A 13,673-nucleotide genomic window follows, 5' to 3' on the forward strand; every position below is an offset into this window, starting at 1 on the left:
CGTTGTACGAGATCTTCAGTTTCTTGTCAATTTCTCGCATGGAATAGCCTTCATTTCCCAGAACAAGAATAGACTGATGAGTTTCAGAAGAAAGTTCTTTGTTTCCTGCCATTTTGAGCCTGTAATCGAACCCACAAATGCTGATGCTCCAGATACTCAACTAGTCTAAAGGCCAGTTTTATTGCCTCTTTTTATTGCCTCAGAACAACAGTTTTCAGCTGTGCTAACATAATTGCAAAAGGGTTTTCTAATGATCAATTAGCCTTATAAAATGATAAACTTGGATTAGCTAACACAATGTGCCATTGGAACACAGGAGTGATGGTTGCTGATAATGGGCCTCTGTACGACTATGTAGATATTCTATAAAAAATCAGCCGTTTCCATCTACAATAGTCATTTACAACATTAACAATGTCTACCCTGTATTTCTGATCAATTGTATGTTATTTTAATTGACAAAAATTGTGCTTTTCTTTCAAAAACAAGGACATTTCTAAATGACCCCAAACTTTTGAACGGTAGCACACACACACACACACACACACACACACACACACACACACACACACACACACACACACACACACACACACACACACACACACACACACACACACACACACATTAGTGCCTTTGGAAAGTATTCAGACACCTTCACTTTTTCCACATTTTGTTACATTACAGACTTAATCTAAAACGATTAAAAAAAAATCTTCAGCAATCTACACACAATACCCCATAATGACAAAGCGAAAACAGTTTTTTAAATTTTTTTAGTAAATGTATTAAATCTAAAAAACAGAAAAACCTTATTTACATAAGTATTCAGACCCTTTGCTATGAGATTTAAAATTGAGCTCAGATGCATCCTGTGTCCATTGATCATCCTTGAGATGTTTCTACAACTTCATTGGAGTCCACCTGTGGAAAATTATATTTATTGGACATGATTTAGTAAGGCACACACCTGTCTATATAAGGTCCCACAGTTGACAGTGCAAAAACAGAGCAAAAACCAAGCCATGAGGTCACAGGATTTGTCAGTAGAGCTCAGAAACAGGATTGTGGCGAGGCACAGATCTGGGGAACGATACAAAAACATTTCTGCAGCATTGAAGATCTCCAAGATCACAGTGGCCTCCACCATTCTTAAATGGAAGAAGTTTGGAAGCACCAATACTCTTCCTAGAGCTGGCCGCCAGGCCAAACTGAGCAATCGGGGAAGAAAGGTCTTGGAAGGGAGGTGACCAAGAACCAGATGGTCACTCTGATAGATCTCCAGAGTTCCTCTGTGGAGATGGGAGAACCTTCCAGAAGGACAACCATCTCTGCAGCACTCCACCAATCAGGCCTTTATGGTAAAGTGGCCAGACAGAAGCAACTTCTCCGTAAAACGCACATGACAGCCAGCTTGGAGTTTGCCAAAAGGCACCTAAAGACTCTCAGACCATGAGAAATAAGATTCTCTGGTCTGATGAAACCAAGATTGAAGTCTTTGGCTACCCATACTATTTGCATTGCCCACCCCCTCCCCCTCTGGAACGCTGCTGCTATTCTCTGTTATTATCTATGCATAGTCACTTTAATAACTCTACATGTACATATTACCTCAATTACCTCAACACCAGTGCCCCTGTGTAACCGATGTGAAATGGCTAGTTAGTTAGCGGTGGTGCGCGCTAGTAGCATTTCAATCGGTGACGTCACTCGCTCTGAGACTTGAAGTAGGGTTTCCCCTTGCGTTGCAAGGGCCGTGGCTTTTGTGGCGTGATGGCTAACGATGCTTCGTGGGGTGTCAATTGTTGATGTGTGCAAGGGTCCCTGGTTCGAGCCCGGGTTGGGGCGAAGAGAGGGACGGAACCTACACTGTTACACCTGCACATTGACATTGACTCTGTAATGGTACCCCCTGTATATAGCCCTGCAATTGTTATTTACTGCTACTCTTTATTATTATTATTTGTAATTCTTATCTCTTATTTTTTGAATTTTTTTATATATATTTTTTTGGTATTTTCTTAAAACTGCATTGTTGGTTAAGGGCTTGTAAGTAAACATTTCACTGTTGTATTCGTGACAAATAAAATTTGATTTGATTTGAATTGAATGCCAAGCGCCACGTCTGGAGGAAAGCTGGCACCATCCTTACGGTGAAGCATGGTGGTGGCAGCATTATGCTGTGGGCATGTTTTTCAAAGGCAGGGACTGGGAGACTAGTCAGGATCGTGGGAAAGATGAACGGAGCAAAGTACAGAGATCCTTGATGAAAACCTGCTCCAGAGCACTCAGGACCTCAGACTGGGGCAAAGGTTCCTCTTCCAACAGGACAACGACCCTAAGCACACAGCCAAGACAATGCAAGAGTGGCTTCAGGACAAGTCTCTGAATGCCCTTGAGTGGCCCAGCCAGAGCCTGGACATGAAACCGATCGAACATCTCTGGAGAGACCTGAAAATAGTTGTGCGGCAACACTCCCCATCCAACCTGACAGAGCTTGAGAGGATCTGCAGAGAAGAATGGGAGAAACTCCCCAAATACAGGTGTGCCAAGCTTGTAGCATCATACCCAAGAAGGCTCAAGGCTGTAATAGCTGCCAAAGGTGCTTCAACAAAGTACTGAGTAAAGGGTCTGAATACTTATGCAAATATGATATTTCAGTATTCATTTTATTTTTTTATTAGCAAAAAGAATAACCTGTTTTTGCTTTGTCATTATGGGCTATTGTGTATAGATTGATGAGGGGAAAAAACAATTTAATCAATTTTAAAATAAGGCTGTAACCTAACAAAATTTTGAAAACTTCAAGGGGTCTGAATACTTTCCGAAGGCACTGTATATATATTTTTTTGTTGCTCAAATTCGGCCTGCGGGCCACCAGTTGGGGAAACTTGATGTACATCTTCACACCCCTCACGATTCCCCAGGCCCTCCAGCTCCTCGGTCTTCCTGCCTTGTCACGGAGCGTGAGGATTATTATTGGGCAGAGAGATACAGCGGTTCGACGTCCCTGCCAAGCAACAGTTAGCTCACCCATCATTGGCCCTCTCAGTCTGTCTAAGCAGTATGATGAGGAACAGAGGGCTCATGTCATGTGACAGGAGTAAAGCACTACTTTGGCTATGGTCCTGTAGAGGTGCAATAATGTAAACTGTGTAGGATTGAAGCCAGCTTTACTCCTATAGAAGTATACACACTACAGTACTGTAAAAGCACAAGCACATTGTCCAGGAGCAGATGGTGCACCTCAGTCAGTGCTGTTACAGACAGGAGAGATGTAGGCTTTTTGTGTGCTCCCACTGCTGACAGGCGAAGAAAGGAGATGAGACATGGACATAAACACAGCACAGTCTTCCATTAAGATACCACTGGCTTTGTAACCATTTCTTTTAAGAGGCCATGAAGCCTATAGATAACGCCTCTTAAATATATTTAAATATGGTGCCACATGCCTTTTGCACACTATAGAGGCTGGGCTGGTCTGCTAGACTTGATTGCTTTTGTTGTAGATGTCCAGGTCCAGATTTAGCCCCAGACTGCTGGCACTGACCCCATCAGCCCCCCACCCCCTCTCCTCCCAGAGAGACCAGCCAGGGACAGGGTGCTCCCCCCAGCCCCAGTGCAGACAGAGCTGTGTGATCCAGGGTGGCCTCTGGTTCTGGTCCTGAAGGTTTGGACTGAGACTCAGGGGTCTGACCCATGGGACAGGTCAGGGTGAGAGCCACTTGACCGCAGTGGAATGTTATTGGACAGAGCCCTGCAAAAAACCACCAAAACAAACAGGGCCTCACTGGAACAGATGCTTGGACATGTGTGGGCATTGTGGGGTGAGGGGTGAGGGAGATCCACTTTAAATGGCTTGTTATATCATTCATTAGTGATTTGGGTACCAGTTATAGTACCCTAGGGCGAGAGATGGGGTTATTTTCTTCTGTGAGAGTGTGAGAGTAGACATAGGTTGTATGAGTGGCTGGTGTGCCTAACACTATGCCATTGTGTGATGTGTCCGTACACCTTTAGTACTGGGTTATATAAGAGCTCTAATTCATTGATGATTGGAAAGAGACAGGCTTTCTTGTCTTCTTTCATGGGCATGAGAGTGGACATTGTGCTAAGGGTGTCCGGTTGAGTCTAACACTACGCCATTGAGAGTGTCCGTTACACTCTAGACCTACAGGACTCGGTTATGTAAGAGGTGTTGAGGCAGAAGTGGATCTATATAGTACGGCATTGTGAAGCGTAGGGGTCGGGTAAGATCAGCTTCCATGCATGCCAGTCATCTGTCAGTCTGTGACATGACTGAACAAAAGGAGAACAGCTTCCCTCTGGGTCGGAGAGTCCTGACGGACAGGACGAGCTGGTCTGGGAGGATTAATGGGCTAAGGACCCTGTCCAGCTGAATAATACCACATCAGTTCCCTTCAATATCCCTCAACATGTCATCAACATACAACAATAAACATACACTATAGAGCCAGGACGCTCTGTCACTCAGAGCAGCTCAGAATACATTACATTATTAGGAATAACAGACTTTGCAAACCTTCACACACACCAATCTACAGAAACATACAGTCCGATTTCCCAACCAACAGAGCAGAGAGCTCAACAGGTTTCAGAGCCTATCAGTGTCAGTGGAACCGGTGTTCAAATCAAAATCAAATCAAATGTTATTGGTCACATACACATGGTTAGCAGATGTTAATGCGAGTGTAGCGAAATGCTTGTGCTTCTAGTTCCGACCATGCAGTAATATCTAACAAGTAATCTAACAATTTCACAACAACTACCTTATACACACAAGTGTAAAGGAATGAATAAGAATATGTACATAATACCAGACTAATACCATCCGAGTAATTAGAAGGTAAATAACATAGGACAGAGAGAGAGAGAGAGAGAGAGAGAGAGAGAGCCTCTACATTGTCAGCTCCTTGGCTGGGTTCCCTTTGCCCCAGTCAAAACACAGAGCAGAGCTGACCTTCTTGACCTGGACTACAGCAGGCTGCAGGGTTCAAGAGCAGTCTGACTGCCTCTAGAAGGCTGAGGAGCACATCAGGTCCAATCTCTCGAGTCCTCTAATCACAAAGGGTCTGGACCACGGGGGGGGCTGATGGAGTGCCATTGGTGTGTCACACACCTGAGATGTAATCAGAGAGAGCACCCAGGCTGTGAACCATCATTTGGCCACAGAGAAGGGTATGGTTCAATATCTGACCAGGATCACTGTGTGAAGTGTGAACTCTGAGCCACATATCCCGAATCAAATCATAATGTCAAAGAGAGGTGAAGAGTTCCTAAAAGACTGAAGGGTAGTCCAAGTCCAACACAATGTTAGGGACCTATTTTAGGAGGAGAGTGCCACAGAGATCTTAAGAGCCCAGGGTTTGGGCAGTAGACCAGAGGCTTTCATTATGACCAGGAGGCTACTCAGAAGATTAAATGACAGCAAACAGGATACTTCCTCCCACTGCAGGATGTGTGTCCCCTGACAGAACACGGAAACAAACAAGAACACCTGCACAAACACTCAGGGCAGTGAGGGCACCTCCACAAACCCCAACATCCACCCAATGGGATTAATGCATATCAGTGACAAACGCAGGTGTCACACACTCACAGACAATGAGAGAGGGGCTGGCATGAAACAGAGAGAGAAGAGAGAGAAGGTCATGCTTTGTGGATGGGAGGGGATGATGTGGATGGGAGGGGATGATGTGGGATGATAGAGATCCTGTTGGAACTGTCCTGATAACTAGAGGGTGGAAAAAGATAGCAGGAGAGAAGGAGGGGCTACAGAAAGGCATGCAGACAAAGCAGGCGAGTTGATTGGTTACGGTTAAATCCCCTTCTTCACAATGATACCCCTAACCCGGAGATGTAACCAGCCATCTGTACTGACAATGTGCTCTAATCTGCTGTCAGGCTGAACACTAAAACCATAAACTAACCTAGACTGTTCAGATGCTCGTTATAGATGCGAAAACCTGTCATCCAAGATTAGAGGAAAATATCTAGGCGTCAAAGAGGGATAGGGAAGAGAGTGTCATTAAAGAATAAAAGGCTGGAACTGATTCTAAATATTTTGTCAGGAGGGGATCCATACAGGCATAGAGAGAGAGGCATACCATGCTGTTGCTGCGCGAGAAGCCTCCTAGTCCTATCAGTGAGGAGGTGGAGGAAGAACGACGTGTGGCAAATTTGGGACAGTGGGGGACTGGGGTAGCCTCAGGTTCACAATCTGGTCCATCGGGTGTTTTAGGGCTGAGGGGTGTGCTGGATGGAAGTTGGAGGTCATTGGGAGTGCTGGGTGTTGGATCCGGGACGAAGGCTGTGTAAGGTGGTGGTTCAGGCAGACCCAGGGCCTGACACAGAGCCTCCACCTGGCGGGCCAGCCTCTCCTGCTGGATACGCAGCCTCAAGTTCTCCTCCTGCAGAGCTGCCAAAGCTGTAGACAGAGGAGCCACACGCGCCGCAGCCTCCTCAAGCCGTGCATCCACCCGCTTCCCAAAGGCCTGCAGGTCACTGTGGATCTCCCCCACGGCACAGCGCAGTGTCAGCTCCAGCCCACACTCACCACCCTCAACCTCCTCCTCCTCAGCCTGATCTTGGGCTAGCAGGTCACCAATCACCTCCTCCAAACCAGACTCAGCACACAGGATGTCTGGATTGCCCACCAGGGGCTGTGAAGCCTCTGAGGCCGACAGGAAGTCCAGGTTCACTCCAGGCATGGTAGGTAACTGCTCTCAATATCAAAAGTCACACCGAAGGTCGGATCTCGTTACAATGAGATGCAAAGTCCCTCTCTTTCAACTCAGCGCTAGGAACAAATCGAGCTCTAAGAGTTAAACAATCCAAGAGCGATGTTTGTTGACTTTTCAGTATGTATCCCCTGGGAGAAGAGGACAGTAGGCTCTCTCTCAGTCTGCCTGTTTATAGAGACCCTCCAAAACATCTCTAGTTCTTTATACCCCCCACAAATCCCAGATAGCCAATGAGCATTCACGGAATCCCGTTTCCAAGGCAGCAGAGGCCCCTACCCCTTTTTTTCCCTCAGGTGCCATAGACATGTGTATTTATCACTAGCCCCATCAATTATTCCACTGAGCCAGTCAGGGCCTGGGTGTCTGGTGGGGGGCCGGAGGGGAAATACGGGTGACAACAATTCATAAATCCCTCCCCCCCTCACAACCCCCCTTTTATTTAGAACCCTTGTCCTTCACACCTCGATTGGCAGGCGACTGGGGTTTGGATGGGGCTGTGTCTGGCCGACTAAGTAAAATTCTGTCAGCCCTCTCAAAGTGTTTGACAAACTGCAGCCTCTCAGGCTTGACATTATGAGTCAGTTGAGCTGCATGGGTCAGGTCAGAGGACAGGTCACCAGGGGTTAGGAGAACCTAAGAAGCACACCAAGCTGTGAGAGAGAGACAGAGGGTGGTCAATGTGGTGGGCTATAGACAACCTGAACCTGGTTTTGGCTGACCCTGGCCGTGGAGAAGGCTCTTGTTAAAGGCCAGCTGCTCTCGTCCGTGTGCTTGCTTTGGAACTTGCTGATAGAATGTAATATCACAGTGGTCTGACCAGCTGCTGTTACGTGTGCATTCTTCAAGTGCTTTGTGTGTCAAGTTGAATGCTTTGAGAGAGTGTTGAACAGTCTGTGTCTATATTAATGTGTGCCTCCAGCATGCATTTGTGTATATGTATTTTAGAAAATTATAGCACTGTAGGTCTGCATGAATCAAATCATTTGAACTCAAACTACAGTATATCAGGTGAACAAGATTAGCGCAACACAAGCAAGCCCTCTTAGCACGTAATGTTGTTCTTAACCTCTGGTCCACACCTAAATGGTGCTTGACTAATGGTGCTTAAGTAATATAGCTAATACTGTGTTCACTGAAAACCAGCATTTTTGTAGGTATTTGCCATGGTGGTTTCCAGGATTGGGTTCATTTACGTTTCAATTCAGAAAGTAAACAAAATTTTAATTCAAAATGTTCCTAATTGAAAAGCATTGATGAGAATTGGAAATGGAATATCATTGTACTTCCTGAATTGACTGGAATTTAAATGGAATTGACCCCAACCCTGGTGATTTCATCAAACCCCTAGGCATTCCTTGATATTGAGTGTGTAACTGAGCTGCTGATCCTGAGATTTAGAGGACAGCAGAACGGCTTCCAGGAACGGGGAGCAGGCCAGAGAGACTGTGGCCAGGCAGGCCAGGAGAAGTGGGTCAGACCCCATCAAGGACATCACTTTAGTTTGGCGCGCACACACACACACACACACACACACACACACACACACACACACACACACACACACACACACACACACACACACACACACACACACACACACACACACACAGCAACAAGGCTTGTGTGTGTGTGTCTGTCGGTCGGTCAAAACACAGTCTGTTTTGTTTGTGCATATTTGAGCATGTGTGTTGGAGAGGGAGAGCGAGAAAGAGGCAGAGGGACAAATAGAGACAGAGAGAGCATGTGTTGTGCGTGTGAATGTTCTCTATATCTCTAAATGTTATGTATCTGTATAATAAGCAAGTGAATGTATTTATGCCCTAAGGCACGCCTGTGTAAATCAGATAGACATTAATTGTCCGTCTCAGAGAAGTGACAATGTCTTTGATCGCTGTGACTAGAGGTCGACCGATTAATCAACATGGCTTATTTCAAGTTTTCATAACAATCGGTAATCAGCCTTTTTGGACGTCGATTATGGCCGATTACATTGCACTCCACGAGGAGACTGCGTGTCAGGCTGACCACCTGTTACGCGAGTGCAGCATCAAAAGGACCTTGTGGCTGCAAGGAGCCAAGGTAAGGTGCTAGCTAGCATTAAACTCCTCTTATAAAAAACAATCAACCTTCACATAATCACTAGTTAACTACACATGGTTGATGATATTACTAGGTTAACTAGCTTGTTCTGCGTTGCATATAATCAATGCGGTGCCTGTTAATTTATCATCGAATCACAGCCTACTTCAACTTGATGATTTAACAAAAGCGCATTCGCGAAAAAAGCATTATCGTTGCAATAATGTACCTAACCATAAACATCAATGCCTTTCTTAAAATCAGTACACAAGTATATTTTTTTAAACCTGTTATGTAGTTCAAATAAATTCATGTTAGCAGGCAATATTAATAATTTATTATAATTTATTTATTAATAATAATTTAGCCCAAACTACTACCTCTTCCCCTACTGTATTTTATTTATTTTGCTCCTTTGCACCATATTATTTATATTTTATCTCTGAACTTTCTTCAAACTACAAATCTACCATTCCAGTGTTTTTCTTGCTATACTTTATTTACTTTGCCACCATGGCATTTTTTTTTTTGCCTTTACCTCCCTTATCTCACATCATTTGCTCACATTGTATATAGTCTTATTTTTTTTTCTACTGCATCATTGATTGTATGTTGTTTTACTCCATGTGTAACTCTGTGTTTTTGTATGTTGTCGAACTGCTTTGCTTTATCTTGGCCAGGTCGCAATTGTAAATGAGAACTTGTTCTCAACTTGCCTACCTGGTTAAATAAAGGTGAAATAAAAAATAAATAAAAAAAATGAACTAGGGAAATTGTGTCACTTCTCTTGTGTTCAGTGCAAGCAGAGACAGGGTATACGCAGCAGTTTGGGCCGCCTGGTTGTTGCCAACTGTTGAAAGGCCATTTATTGCTAACAAAGACTGTAATTAATTTGCCAGAATCTTACATAATTATGACATAACATTGAAGGTTGTGCAATGTACCAGCAATATTTAGACTTAGGGATGCCACCCGTTAGATAAAATAGGTAACAGTTCCGTATTACACTGAAAGAATAAACGTTTTGTTTTCTAAATGAGAGTTTACGGATTTGACCATATTAATGACCAAAGGCTCGTATTTCTGTGTGTTTATTATATTATAATTAAGTATATGATTTGATATTTGATAGAGCAGTCTGACTGAGCGGTAGTAGGCAGCAGCAGGCTCGTAAGCATTCATTCAAACAGCAGCTCTTAGCAATGCTGGGATGCACAGCGCTGTTTATGACTTCATGCCTATCAACTCCAGAGATTAGGCTGGCAATACTAAAGTGCCTATAAGAACATCCAATAGTCAAAGGTATATGAAATACAAATAGTATAGAGAGAAATAGTCCTATAATTCCTATAATAACTACAACCTAAAACTTCTTACCTGTGAATATTGAAGACTCATGTTAAAAGGAACCACCAGCTTTCATATGTTCTCATGTTCTGAGCAAGGAACTTAAACGTTAGCTTCTTTACATGGCACATATTGCACTTTTACTTTCTTCTCACTGTCTTTTTGCATTATTTAAACCAAACTGAACATGTTTCATTATTTATTCGAGACTAAATAGATTTTATTTATGTATTATATTAAGTTAAAATAAGTGTTCATTGTTCATTCAGTATTGTTGTAATTGTCATTTATTACAAATATATATATAAAAATCGTCCGATTAATCGGTATTGTTTTTTTTTTGGTCCTCCAATAATCGGTATCGGCAATGGAAAATCCTAATCGGTCGGCCTCTAGTTGTGAACCCGCTGCAGTTATTTACAAGAGAGTGTCTAAAAATAGTCAGCAGCTTTATCCAGAACACACCACTAAAACTCAGCTGGGACTTCACCCTGGCCCCCCTCCAGAGAAGAACAGCACAGTGAGATAAATGATCTCAGGCCACAGCTTTAAGTCATATAGCCATAAAACACCAGGGATAAAACAGTAACACACTGCATCTGACTTATGGCTCCACTAACAAAATCCACAGACCAGGATCATCTCCAAAATAGTCAAGAGACCTCATCTCTCTCTCCCTTTCTCCTGTCCTCCATAAAAGCCCTGTACAGGGCCATATACTAGGGAACATGTGTGCTGGTTGGGTAACCCATGCCCAGAGTGTTTGTTCAGACTGTGCTGACAATAGGGAGATTAGTGTGCTGTATGACAGTGAGTGGCCAGGACTGACAGTTGATCATTCACTGTGGGACCGTGGCCATAAACCCCTGTCCAGCGTTACTAGCGTGACCCAGGGCTCTGCTGTAATCTCCATGCCTGCAGGAGAGCCACTGCTTGTCCGTCATCGCCGCAGAGACAGAACGATGGCATTATTTACGCCCGAGGCCACGGGTCAGCAGACAGCCTGGACGGGTGGCAGAGATGAATGGGCACAGGTGAGGGTACTTAAGCCAGGGCCGACGTGGGCATCAATAACACCAACGGCCAGGTCCCATCTGCTACACACACCCAGAGCTATTCCAACAGCACTCCCTCTTTCTCACTCTCACTTAGCCTAAGTCTCCGTTCCACCTTTCACCTCTTTGTTGATCTTACCCTCCATTTCCATCCTTCACGCTCCCACCTTTTTGTCCTTCTAATTACCATTATTTATCATCTCTCCTTAAACCGCTTCTTGTTCGCTTTCTTCAGAGTTGATGCGTTTTTATTATTCTGCCCATTGTAAGATTCAATGCTACCTTATCTGCATTATCCCAGTCTAAAAGCCTATCTGAACCTGAGCCGTCATTAAGTAACTGGTTGTGTATAGGGGTGATAACGATGATAAGGTTTGAGTACATACCACCAGAGAGGAGCAGAGGACCACCCACACAGATCACAAACAGTCTGTGTACCCCATGGCTGCTCCTTTACTAAACACCAATAAAGACTAACTCATCCAAAACAACCCTCTTATCACACAGCTTTGATTGCAAGACCTCCATAATAGGACTGTTCCATCAGTGTGTATTAAACCCTACGATCCTATAGAGGACAGAGGAATGTGAATGAGGATCAATGTCAATGCCTGTTAATGGTGGGACTGGAAGCCAATCCAGACAAATCCATCGTCCATCATTGTCACGCACCCTTGAACTTCCATGGGCCTGAGAGACTATGTGGAACAGGTGGTGGGGCCTAGACCCAGGACAGAGGTACAGCGCAGCAGCCCTGCTTGATGCTAACCTAGAGTGAAAATGGCATCTGCCAGCTTCCCTTCACAAATCTCATTAGCAGAGTTATTTCCACGTGTGTCTAATAACCTGAATAAACCCGGCTGATATACCATGCTGGTGGCTTGGGCTGAAGAAGTGTCTGCTGTTTGCCTACACAAAAAGGAACACGTCTTGTGCTCTTACTCACAAACACATTCTAAACCTCAACACATGGTCTCAGTACCTGGAAACAAGGACAAGTGCACATATGAAGCGCAACTGTCTTGCTTTAAATCCTTACAAAAAGGACATCAAAAGAGTCCAATGGTCGTATCAATGACTTTCACAACGAGCCACCAAAGTTTACCACTGAAAATGGGAAATGTTTTCAATTACAATGTAACACATCACATACACAGACATGCAAGCCTCTCGACCATAGTTACCTATTTGTCCTGATTATGCCTAGCACGGGTCAAGCATACACCTTATCTTCTGCAGAATGAATACATGTCTTCTTGCCCCTTTATCTCGCTCAGTCTGTCTGTGTGTAAGAGCCACCTATCGGTGTCTTTATCCGTCTGTCTGTGTGTAAGAGCCACCTATCGGTGTCTTTATCCGTCTGTCTGTGTGTAAGAGCCACCTATCGGTGTCTGTATCCGTCTGGATGTGTGTAAGAGCCACCTATCGGTGTCTGTATCCGTCTGTCTGTGTGTAAGAGCCACCTATCGGTGTCTGTATCCGTCTGGATGTGTGTAAGAGCCACCTATCGGTGTCTGTATCCGTCTGGATGTGTGTAAGAGCCACCTATCGGTGTCTGTATCCGTCTGGATGTGTGTAAGAGCCACCTATCGGTGTCTGTATCCGTCTGGATGTGTGTAAGAGCCACCTATCGGTGTCTGTATCCGTCTGGATGTGTGTAAGAGCCACCTATCGGTGTCTGTATCCGTCTGGATGTGTGTAAGAGCCACCTATCGGTGTCTGTATCCGTCTGGATGTGTGTAAGAGCCACCTATCGGTGTCTGTATCCGTCTGGATGTGTGTAAGAGCCACCTATCGGTGTCTGTATCCGTCTGGATGTGTGTAAGAGCCACCTATCGGTGTTTGTATCCGTCTGGATGTGTGTAAGAGCCACCTATCGGTGTCTGTATCCGTCTGTCTGTGTGTAAGAGCCACCTATCGGTGTCTGTATCCGTCTGGATGTGTGTAAGAGCCACCTATCGGTGTCTGTATCCGTCTGTCTGTGTGTAAGAGCCACCTATCGGTGTCTTTATCCGTCTGTCTGTGTGTAAGAGCCACCTATCGGTGTCTGTATCCGTCTGGATGTGTGTAAGAGCCACCTATCGGTGTCTGTATCCGTCTGTCTGTGTGTAAGAGCCACCTATCGGTGTCTGTATCCGTCTGGATGTGTGTAAGAGCCACCTATCGGTGTCTGTATCCGTCTGGATGTGTGTAAGAGCCACCTATCGGTGTCTGTATCCGTCTGGATGTGTGTAAGAGCCACCTATCGGTGTCTGTATCCGTCTGGATGTGTGTAACTGCAGGGTTAACTAATGGAGACAGTCTCTATGCAACATCTTTAATCCCCCCCCCAGCCCCAATCCCAGGCAGCGTCCTCCCAGCACAGCCCTGATCCCCTAACCAGATTACTGCTCCGCTCTACATGGGGGGTGGAATAGAAAACCATTAA

The 13,673-nt window shown here is 44.8% G+C and overlaps 1 protein-coding gene across 5 annotated transcripts in view; it reads right to left on the reverse strand.

Moving 5' to 3' along the window:
- The window catches only part of LOC106585267 (smoothelin), a 93,032-nt gene that overhangs the window by 11,925 nt on the left and 67,434 nt on the right, over positions 1–13,673 (reverse strand). The gene's annotated exons all lie outside the window — the stretch shown is intronic.

The sequence above is a fragment of the Salmo salar genome, chromosome 24 (assembly GCF_965601325.2).
Source record: "Salmo salar chromosome 24, fSalSal1, whole genome shotgun sequence".
NCBI classification, from domain to species: domain Eukaryota; kingdom Metazoa; phylum Chordata; class Actinopteri; order Salmoniformes; family Salmonidae; genus Salmo; species Salmo salar.